Source organism: Babylonia areolata, chromosome 30 (assembly GCF_041734735.1).
Source record: "Babylonia areolata isolate BAREFJ2019XMU chromosome 30, ASM4173473v1, whole genome shotgun sequence".
NCBI classification, from domain to species: Eukaryota; Metazoa; Mollusca; class Gastropoda; order Neogastropoda; family Buccinidae; genus Babylonia; species Babylonia areolata.
The window spans coordinates 7,357,459-7,368,079 of record NC_134905.1 but is presented as its reverse complement, the minus strand read 5'-3'; positions in this window follow the sequence as shown (position 1 = coordinate 7,368,079).

Sequence of the window (10,621 nt, the reverse complement as noted above, 5' to 3'; positions counted from 1 at the left end):
TGCGTTCACTCGTATGCACATGAGTGGGCTTTTACGTGTACGACCGTTTTTACCCCGCTATGTAGGCAGCCATACTCCGTTTTCGGGGGTGTGCATGCTGGGTATGTTCTTGTTTCCATAACCCACCGAACGCTGACATGGATTACAGGATCTTTCACATATGTATTTGATCTTCTGCTTGCATACACACACGAAGGAGGTTCAGGCACTAGCAGGTCTGCACATATGTTGACCTGGGAGATCGTAAAAATCTCCACCCTTTCCCCACCAGGCGCCGTCACTGTGATTCGAACCCGGGACCCTCAGATTGACAGTCCAACGCTTTAACCACTCGGCTATTGCGCCCGTCGGGCCCAGCGTTCAACTCAGGTGACCCATTCACACCTGGGTGGAGTGGGGAAATTCAGGGGCAGGCTCCTTTCCCAGGGACACAAAAGCCATGCTGAAATGGGGCTTCGAACCCCTGATCCCTGCTGAGCACTGGATCATAGGTCCAACGTCCTACTGATTTGGCCACCAGGGCATCCCCTATACAAATATATGAAGGTGTGTGTGTGTGTGTGTGTGTGTGTGTGTGTGTGTGTGTGTGTGTGTGTGTGAGAGAGAGAGAGAGAGAGAGAGAGAGAGAGAGAGAGAGAGAGAACAAATGAATGAACAAATGGTTTATTGTAGTTAGGCCTATTTTTGCCCATTCACAAGGGTAGAGAGAGAGAGAGACAGAGGGAGAGACACGGAGAGACAGACAGAGAGAGAGAGAGAGAGAGAGAGAAGAAAAAGAAACGAGGGGGGGGGGCAAATGAAGACAAAGCATTTTAACTGATCATACACACAAGCATGCTTCTTTTCATCAGACAAATTGATGTTGGAAAAGAAAAGAGGATGAGAGAATGAATGACCCACACTTGGAGCAGAGATTCATCGATCAGAAACCCAGGCACATACAAAATCACAAGTAAAACACCAATCTTCTATTAAAAAAACAGAAAGAAAAAAAGAGCAAGAAAAAAAAAAAAAGCAACCAAGACTTACAAAGCAACCAAAGTCATGAAACTCGAGTTCCAAAGAACAGGACAAACATGGATCACTTCTCTGTCATATCAAAGATGGCCCGATAAGTCAAACAAAAATATAACAAAAACCCCCACATAACCTGACCAATCGACTGAAGAAAGATTTGATCAGTTTTCTACTGCATTATAAATGCAAGCAAATCTTTATAGCCACCTCCCACTCCTCCTATGTTTTCGCTAGTATGGAGTAAATGAACACGAACGGTGACTCAGCAGCAGTGCAGGGTCTCCTCTGGTGTGTGACCTCCTGGCAACCTAACATCAATTGTTCCCTATGGACCCCTGATGCTGGGGCTGACAGACGAACCTGGATGTGGCTGCATGTGGGGGACTCGGAATCAGTGCTGTGGGAATAATGCCACTTAAAATGGTGCAGATGATAGGGTACTGGTGAAAAAAAGAAGAAAAAAAAGAGTGAATAATAAAATGTAGCTTCTCTCTAAAATCTATTTATGCAGTGTTTTTCTTTCGTCTCCTATGATTTACTTCATGTGATGGTGCTTGAATAACTGTACTCAGTACAGCTTCTGAGATCATGGTAATTTGTGCCACTGTCACTTGTGTAATAATAACCCTAATGTCATGTTGCCGATTTTCCAAATCTGTTATCAGAGCCAGAAATTTGTTTTCATCTTCCATTTTTCTCTCCCCCCCCCCTCTAACCACTTAAGAGAGAGCCTAATTCAAAACAAGATGGAGAGAAAAACTAAAACAGGTAAAAAACAAAAAACAAAATTAACAAAAAAACAAAACAAAACAAAAACACCCCCCTCCCCCTGAAACACATATACCACCACAGTATTAATGGTTTGACTTGACCAATTCAGGAAAGCATCTCTCCCTTACCCCCCCCCCCCCCCACCACGCCCCCCCCTCCCCCCTTCATTCCAACTCCTGCCCTCCACTCCACCATCCTTTCAAAATCATCCAATCACATAACAGAAAATGACAAATACACAAAGACAATCATCAATAAACACCACCCCACTTAAAAAAAAGTAAGAAAAAAGAAAAAAAAAAAAGTAAGCATACCATCATATGAACAAACAAATGAATAAATATATCAATAAAGACATAAATCCATCAATACATAAATAAATAAATATATATATGTTTTTTTTTTCTTCTCTCTAAAATCAGTACACACAACCTGGGTAGGCTTAGCCAAGCAAAAAACATCTCCTCCTCCCAACAAGCCGGGGCAACAAAACAAAACAAAACAAAACATTTAGTGCTCAACAACAACATGTAACACACAAACACAGGCTGCTTCCATCCCCCAGTCCCTAAATATTGCTAAATGTCAACACAATGTGTGCATCAATACCATTCGCAGCACAAGGGGAAAAAAGATTCACAATACTTGACACAGCTGCTTGTCCCAGCTGACCGCTACAGGCCCTCCAAATCAGGACCAGAAAGGTTACAGATCTATCTGACATTCACACACAAATACTGGAGAGACATTACTGACAATACTTTCCAGAAAGGTACACGATGTTCGTTTGCACACAGACACTAATGGCTAGAACATTAAACTGACAATGCCATCCTGATACGTCACATGACTCCCACCCACAAAACACGCTAGACATTAATTAACAATACTTTCTCCACAAATGACAATACTTCCCAGAAACAAGCCTAACTGACGACAAAGTGTGCAGCGTGACCCATTTCTTTTGTTGGTAGTCATATATTCATGTAACATATAAACATGAAGATCACATTATCTGTGAAGCAGGTCTGGTATAATATAGCTTTTGTGCCTGAACTGGTCCTAGGAAGAACTGAGAGAAGAGTGCTGAGTCTACAATTAACAATATCCTGGGTGTAGCAAATAAATCTGACCCAAACTGACAATGATAAACCACAGAACATGTGACTCACTTCATCGTCAGTAGCAGTCATGTAATTATAAATGCATATATATGTGAACATTGTCTAAAGACTGAGGTACTACTCAAATCTATAGCACACAAGATGGTTGTTGATAAAATGATTAATTCTGACCCTAACTGACAAAGACACACCGCAAAAAGTGACACATCATTGTTGCTAGTCAAGCATGAATTTATATATCATGTGAATATCACACAATCGTCTGAAGAAGGAGTCAGAATGAAAGAAGTACTTAGTTGACAAAGAAATAGGACATTGGTTACTTGGGGGTTATATTAATTTTGTCTCACAATTGGTCCAAGGACGGAGACAGAGAGAGAGAGAGAGAGAGAGAGAGAGAACGATAACAATATTATATTCAAGAAAGGCCATGGCCCCATTTGAAGGGGGTACACATTAATAGGAAACATCTTTAGAAAATGATGCGCACAAAAATATTGTACTGTAAGTCTTGAATATTGTGTGTGTGTGAGAGAGAGAGAGAGAGTTAGAAAAAACAAACACACCTGACAGTGCTAGCTGTACTATGTTGTCAATTCATAGATTATTTACAGGGATCAGGTTCGACATCGGTCATCGGTCATTGACGCATTTAATTTTGAAATGACCTATTGTTTTTCAAGTTGCAAGGTCACATGACTTATTGTTTTTATGACCAGTCGGTCAACCAAAGTAACCATCTCTCTCTCTCTCTCTTTAACGATCGCGATCGCTTTGTCGTCTGCTCCTACAGGAAATGACTATAAACTGGTTTATTAAAATACGGATCCGTGACGAAACGAAATCCGAAACGAATCTTTATCGCTGCCTTTTCTAGTCAACGCAGAAGACCAGAACATTGCATTTTCTTGTCAGAAATCAATGACATTCTTAACTTCTTTTTTTTCTAGTCAATGAATGACCAGAATGGCCAATGTATTACATTTTCCTTTCATTTGTGCATTATTAAAGTTTGAAAAAGCCCGGGACGGGTGATATTTGACCTATTGATTTTCAAAATGACCTATTGATTTTATGTTCTTCCGGTCATATGACCTATTGTCTATTGAACCCAACCTGATCTCTGTATTTATAATGTAACATGAGGACAACCAACTGTACTGTATACCTTCTCACTGTCAATGTATGTCATTGTATACCATGTAGTGTAGTACTCTGTAGTTAAAACAACTCCAACCGAACAAACTTGACCTTAAGGGTGTAGACGCCAATAGGTCGTTAAACTCCAATAGTCGTCCAATAGTCGTCTGTAGTTACACTAATGCATGCGGATGAAAAAAAAAGAAAAAAAGAAAAAAAAAAGGTAATACTAATGCATGCGGACGAATAAAAATGGTGCTGGATGATGGTGACATCTCCTCAGAGGGGTAGGGGGATGGGGCAACCGAGATGTCATGCAGAAAAACAGGACTATGGATGATGAATCAATACAAAATCAATACAACATTATAAAGCAAACAGACAAAACAAAACTAAACTGTCCATGACAAGTGGATGAATGCTGTCATCAACAGAAGGCGTTGCTTCCTGTCTTAAAACTCTATCCCAAAAGCTGTCCATAATTTTTATTTTATTTTTTATTTATTTTTTTTTGGCTATGAGATCTACAATGAAAAACAGGTTGCAATGGTTTGTCTGCTTCCTCCCCCCACCCCCATCTTCTCCCCACCCCACCAAATACATTCATACATATATTAAAAAAAAAAAAAAAAATCTTCTCAGTATTTCTTGTTCTTGACAACTGAGCTGTGTAATAATAAAAGTAATATCTTAACCTTAAAAAAACAAACAAAAAAAAAACAACCTTTTATTTTTGTTTTTTTCTTTTCTTTCTTTCTTTATTCCTTTTTCAATACTTCTGCACAAAATTTTCTGTTGAGTTCTGAATGGCTTTAACGAGGCACATGATTAATCGATTGGGCAAGCCAACATCATTGGGCAAGTGAAGTCTTCAAACTTCTTTCCAAGTTGCCCCCCCAGAGATATGAGGGCGAATGAGTTAGAATGTAACTGTAGACCGGCAGGTATTTATTTCCATAAAGCAAAGATTGGGACTCAGTGATAGAGAAAAAAATTGTTGGATAGCTGAAAAAAAAATAGTGCGTGGAAATATTACATTTATAAATAAAACAGTATTTGAAAAACAAACAAACAAAAACAAACTACTATACAGTGAGCAACAGACAATAATAAAAGAAGCTTTTTTTGGGGTGTGTGTTTTTTTCTCTCCTCAGTTAAATGGGCAAAATACATACATACACCTCCAATACACGCACACACACTCTCAAAAATCACATGACACACACTTTACATTTTTTTTAACACAATACTTTACACCAATCAGAACACAGCAAAAACAATGAAACAAACATCAAAAACAAATACAATAAAATCATCATCTTGTTTTTATACAACCTCAAAACATCAATAATAACATCAATACACATACAAATCCCTTGTTTTCATTGCTTGGGTTTGCAGTGATCTACACTTTATCCAAAAAAAAAAAAAAAAAAAATGACAAAATGTTATCATCGCCTGCAATCATCAAAATATATAGGAGCATTTACATATATATATATATATATATATATATATATATATATGTGTGTGTGTGGTGAACTCAAAACATTCATTTGTTCTTTTTACTTCATATGTGCTACAAAAGTGTTTCCATCTCTGTAAAGCAGACGTTGTCTCCCCTCACCACCTCTCCCACCCTCTTTTCATCTTCTCATGATTGCCAGCACCAAAGTAAAAATCATTCCAATCCACTCCTCGCTTGAACAGGTGACTGAGAGACAAAAGTGACCAAACTATTATTCATAACTGCATTATGGTTTGTACGAAGAATCAATCAACAGAACTGTGTCCAGTTATATGCATCAGTATGCCTCTTGTTTTCCCTTCTCAATTACACAATCAGTCAATTATATTATACAAGTAAACAACCACCCACAAAAAAACAACAACAAAAAACGTATGCAGGTGAAAGAGAGAGAGAGAGAGGGGGAAGGAGAATATATAAAGAGCGCGGGCAAGGAGATGAAAGTGCAGGTGACTCCTCAATACATTTCCAGTTCACTTCAGTGTTTAGAAAGTTCAATACCTTTTTGAGATGACTTCTACTTCTCAAAATTTCTTTTCTTTACACATACTGTACATAAACAAAATGCCATCTGCAAAGAAAAGTATTAACACCATATTCTCAGAATATGCCATCTGCAAAGAAAAGTACTCAACACGATATTCTCAGAATATGCCATCTGCAAAGAAAAGTACGCAACACGATATTCTCAGAATATGCCATCTGCAAAGACACGCATCAACATGATATTCGCAGAAACATACCACCTGCAAACAAAAATAATAGAATGATATCCCCCAAAATTACATTGTTTAGATTACCACAGGGTCTATGATTGGTTTGATTCTCATGAAAGTTGCCATTATAAATATCATGGGTGAGGGGTTGGGGATGGAAGTGGCAAGGGAGGGAGGGAGGGAGGGAGGGAGAGAGGAGGTGTGTGATGGGGAGCAAGGGTCCAAGCTGACTGATCATGTTCAATGGCATACATGTATCATTCTTATATATATATCTAACATATGCACACAATGACTTAATAAACAGCTGCCCAATCATCAGATCATGATCATTAATGAACAAAATTGGAACGGTTGACAGGACAAGTGGTGAAGTACACTTTTCCTTCTTCATGATCAATCCCCCCTTTTGTCATCAACATCAATCCTTCAATCCTCTTTTCGTTATCAACTTCAATCGTTCAATCCCACTCCTTGGTCAGTGCCTTTTCAGTTCCATGATATTTTAAAGTCATCCGATACAATCACTTTGATCATGATATACAATCCAACTTAATCTCGTGATAAACAAATACAAATACAGTAGAAATTATCGGTCACTACCTTTGATAACATTGTCAAGTCAAATGACTCTCTAGCCTTTCATTTTGATCACATTTATATCGAACCTACCTTAATCTTCTGAAAAAACAAATACAACAGAAATCATCGGTCACTGACTGACTGTCTTCTGGTTCCGAGATACTTTCAAGCCAACTGATGCTTTCATTTCCACCACACATGATCTAACTTGACAACTGATAAACAAATCAAAATACAGTAGAAATAATCGCTCACTGTTCTTAGTTCCATGACATTTTCAAGCTGACTGATGCTTTGATTTCCATCATATACAATACAACTTATCTGGTGATAAACAAATTTACAACAGAAATCATTAGCCACAGCCTCCCACGACTCTGTCAAGTCGATGGACTCTTTTGCCTTACATATTTCTATCATGAATAATCGAACTAATTATCAGTGATAAACAATACAAATATGATAGAAAATTTCAGTATCTGCCTTACACAAGTAAACCCTTTCCACTTTGATCACAAACTATAAATCAGTAATATACACTACAAATAAAATCAGATTTTATTTATTTTTTTTTTTTTACAATACTCCCCCCCCACCCCCCTTTCTACTTTTCTTCTTTTTTGTTGTTGTTTTTCTCTAAACTTGTTATCATCAATAATGATAAACAACGATAAACACAATGAAAAGGATGCAATAATACACTACACTACACTTAAACAAAAAGATTCTTTGTTCATTGAGGTTTTATTTTGGGGGTGGGGAGCTGGGGGGGGGTGGGGAAACAACAACAAAAAGCTGTAGAAACATACAACATGAACAAATGGCTAGGCCCTAAGAAAGCATGACACAGAGGGCTGTTAAGGGGACATGAAAACACTGACACAACACAAACATGACCGTCAATATTTTGTGCAGCACTTAAAACCCCTGCAGCAGCAGCAACAGCAGTACAAAGCAGTGGTTTGGTACACACGCACTCTCTCTGTGTGCTGCTGGTACTGTTGCAGTGCTCTCTCCAGTACTTGTGCACTTATGCATGTACTGATATGATACAACAACACCCTTCAGTACGACTAATCCACTACAACTACAACACACTTTCAGTACCAGCACACTTCAAATTGCTGTACTAAAATGGTAAATGGTAGTTTAGTACCAACACCTTTTAGTACTAAAACAACCACTCATAGTGGTAGTGGACAGACTGGTACCCCCCCAAAAAAACAAAAAAAACAAAACAAAAAAAACAAAAAAAGAACCAAAAAACAAAACAAAACAACCTTCTAATAATAATAATGTTCACAGAAGAGATAAAATTGCTCTATCCCACCCCCCCTCCCCCCAAAAAAGAGAGAAAAAAGGCATTCAGTTAATCACCCTGGGTATTTTCTTATGCTGCCTTGCCTCATGCACCGTTTCAAACAAATTAATCATAGTTAGCTATCTGTCAGAAATTACAAACCAAACCTAGTTAAAGTCTGTGACTGTCCCTAACAGCTTTGAATCTATACATAAAATCCGCCCCCTGTGATTTGGACAGTATTCCAGCATGGGACAAAAACCAGTGCAGTGCAGTGGCCATTTTGTTTTTACAGCAGTAAGTCATGTTTTCTTTGTGTGCATGTTTTTGTGGGTTTTTTTTTAAAATTCATCTTAATATGATTCTGTGGTGTGAGTGACAAGCCTTTGGATGCACACAATGTTTCCAGTTGGATTAATAAATCTGTATTGTTGAAAAACCTGAAAGCCACAGAAATTGGGTTTAGTTTTACATGTATGGAAATAACTTTTTTTTTTTCTTTACATCTTGAACAACACCAAATGATGTCTATCCACAATGCAATGGAAGAGTTCTGATGATGAATCAGAATGATTTAGTATACCGGTGCAGTTTGTTCGTCCAAACTGCTAGAGAATCTCTATGCACAAGGGAGACAGATTTAAAAAAAAAAAAAAAAAAAAAAAAATCAAAGAAAAAGGCAAGTTCTGTGGCAACAGAGAGAGAGAGAGAGAGAGAGAGAGAGAGAGAGAGAGAGAGAGAATATTCTATCACCTTACTGTGACCATCAACTCAAGCAAGAGGATGCAATGTCCTTGTTGAAGTCATAATTTGTATACATTCCAAAGTTGATAAAATACATACATATATGTTATCAAAGCACTCTGAATTTGATACATTTGTCTTTTAATTTACAATTTCAAAATATCCTGTTTAAAACGCAGAAACTGGGTTAGTGAAATAGAAATTTCGACTGAAGAAGCACAAGCTCTACAAGGACAAAACCAACACAAATAAAAAAAAAACCACACCAAGCTTTTTATTGTCATGATAAAAACTATCCTACTCATACACAGCTCCTCTCTAGGTGAGAGATCTGTCAAATGTATGTTCTACAAAAATGTATAACACCCCTCCTAGCAGAATTTCTAAACCATCATATTCTATGATTATCCATCTCTATGTTAATTTATTTTTGCGTGATGATTTGAAAAAAAAAAAAAAAAAATGACAACATTCATAATCAAGAATGATGTAGCCACAGACTCATTCACATACACACAAAGCAACAGCAGGGAAGTCGAATTTGATTACAGACTGGGTCTTTTCGGTCTGATCGTTAACCATCAACCCCATCTCCCTCCCCCCAATACTTGTCATGATAGGATTAAATCATATAAAAAAAAAATAATCTTCATGTTCCTCTCACTCCTCCGTATTTTGACACAAAAACAGAAGAAAAACTGGTCACAATGGAAACCTTTGTAGTTTCTCTCTCTTTTTCTCTCTCTCTCTCTCAAACAAACATGAATGAAGCAAGCTGCTTAAAAAAAACAACAAAAAACAAAAAAACAGTGTAAGATTCAAGTTTTCTTGTTTTTAGTCATTATCACAATACAATCATTTCAATTCATTGTAAGTGGCCTGACAAAAATTCTCTTTAATTAATCATCTCAATCTGTGTCTGAACCTTTGATGAAAACATCTTCGCACACAACAAAGAGAGCTGCAAAAAGATACACAATGAAACCTAGCCACATAAACAATGATCAAAACCTGTTTTAAAGGTCCAAACACACACAAAATTACAGCAACAGACATATCCTCTAAACTCCAAACACACATTACTACTGTAAAGCACTTTCATGTAACATAGGATGGTCAACATCAATTTTCAATCAGTCTACAGACCATATCATGCCTTAGTTAACTGTACCTTTAGTAACCTGCCACCAGTGCCAGCGTTCCCCAGAAAAAGAGACTGGGAAAGGCTCAAAACCAGACTACCCGACCAACGTCAGACTTCACCTTGTCACAGTGTGGGCAGGAGAGACTGTCACTCCTGTACCCAGCCGCACGGAACGCTAAATTATCCATCACCATCCCAGAGAGTACAACCCCACAGTCGGCTCTGAAAACTGGTTGATGCCTATCAGCTAACCTGTTGTATGTTTTAGGTGCTGGTGCTTCACCATTCTGCATGGTGCTTGTGCTTCAACATTCTGCAAATGCACAGGCTTGTTGCTTACCGATTGGACATAGTGGTTAGCTGTAACCCCCCCCCCCCCTCCCAGCCCCCACCATCTCTCCCCACCCCCACCCCCCGCCCCCTTTTTTTTTTTAAGCGAAAAAACTTCAGCTGTAACCATCAGTGGGTAAATTAAGGGGGGGGGAAAAAAAAAAAGGACATGTGACACAAGTAACTCTTAGTCTAGATTCTGGCAATTTTTTTGGTTTCTTATTG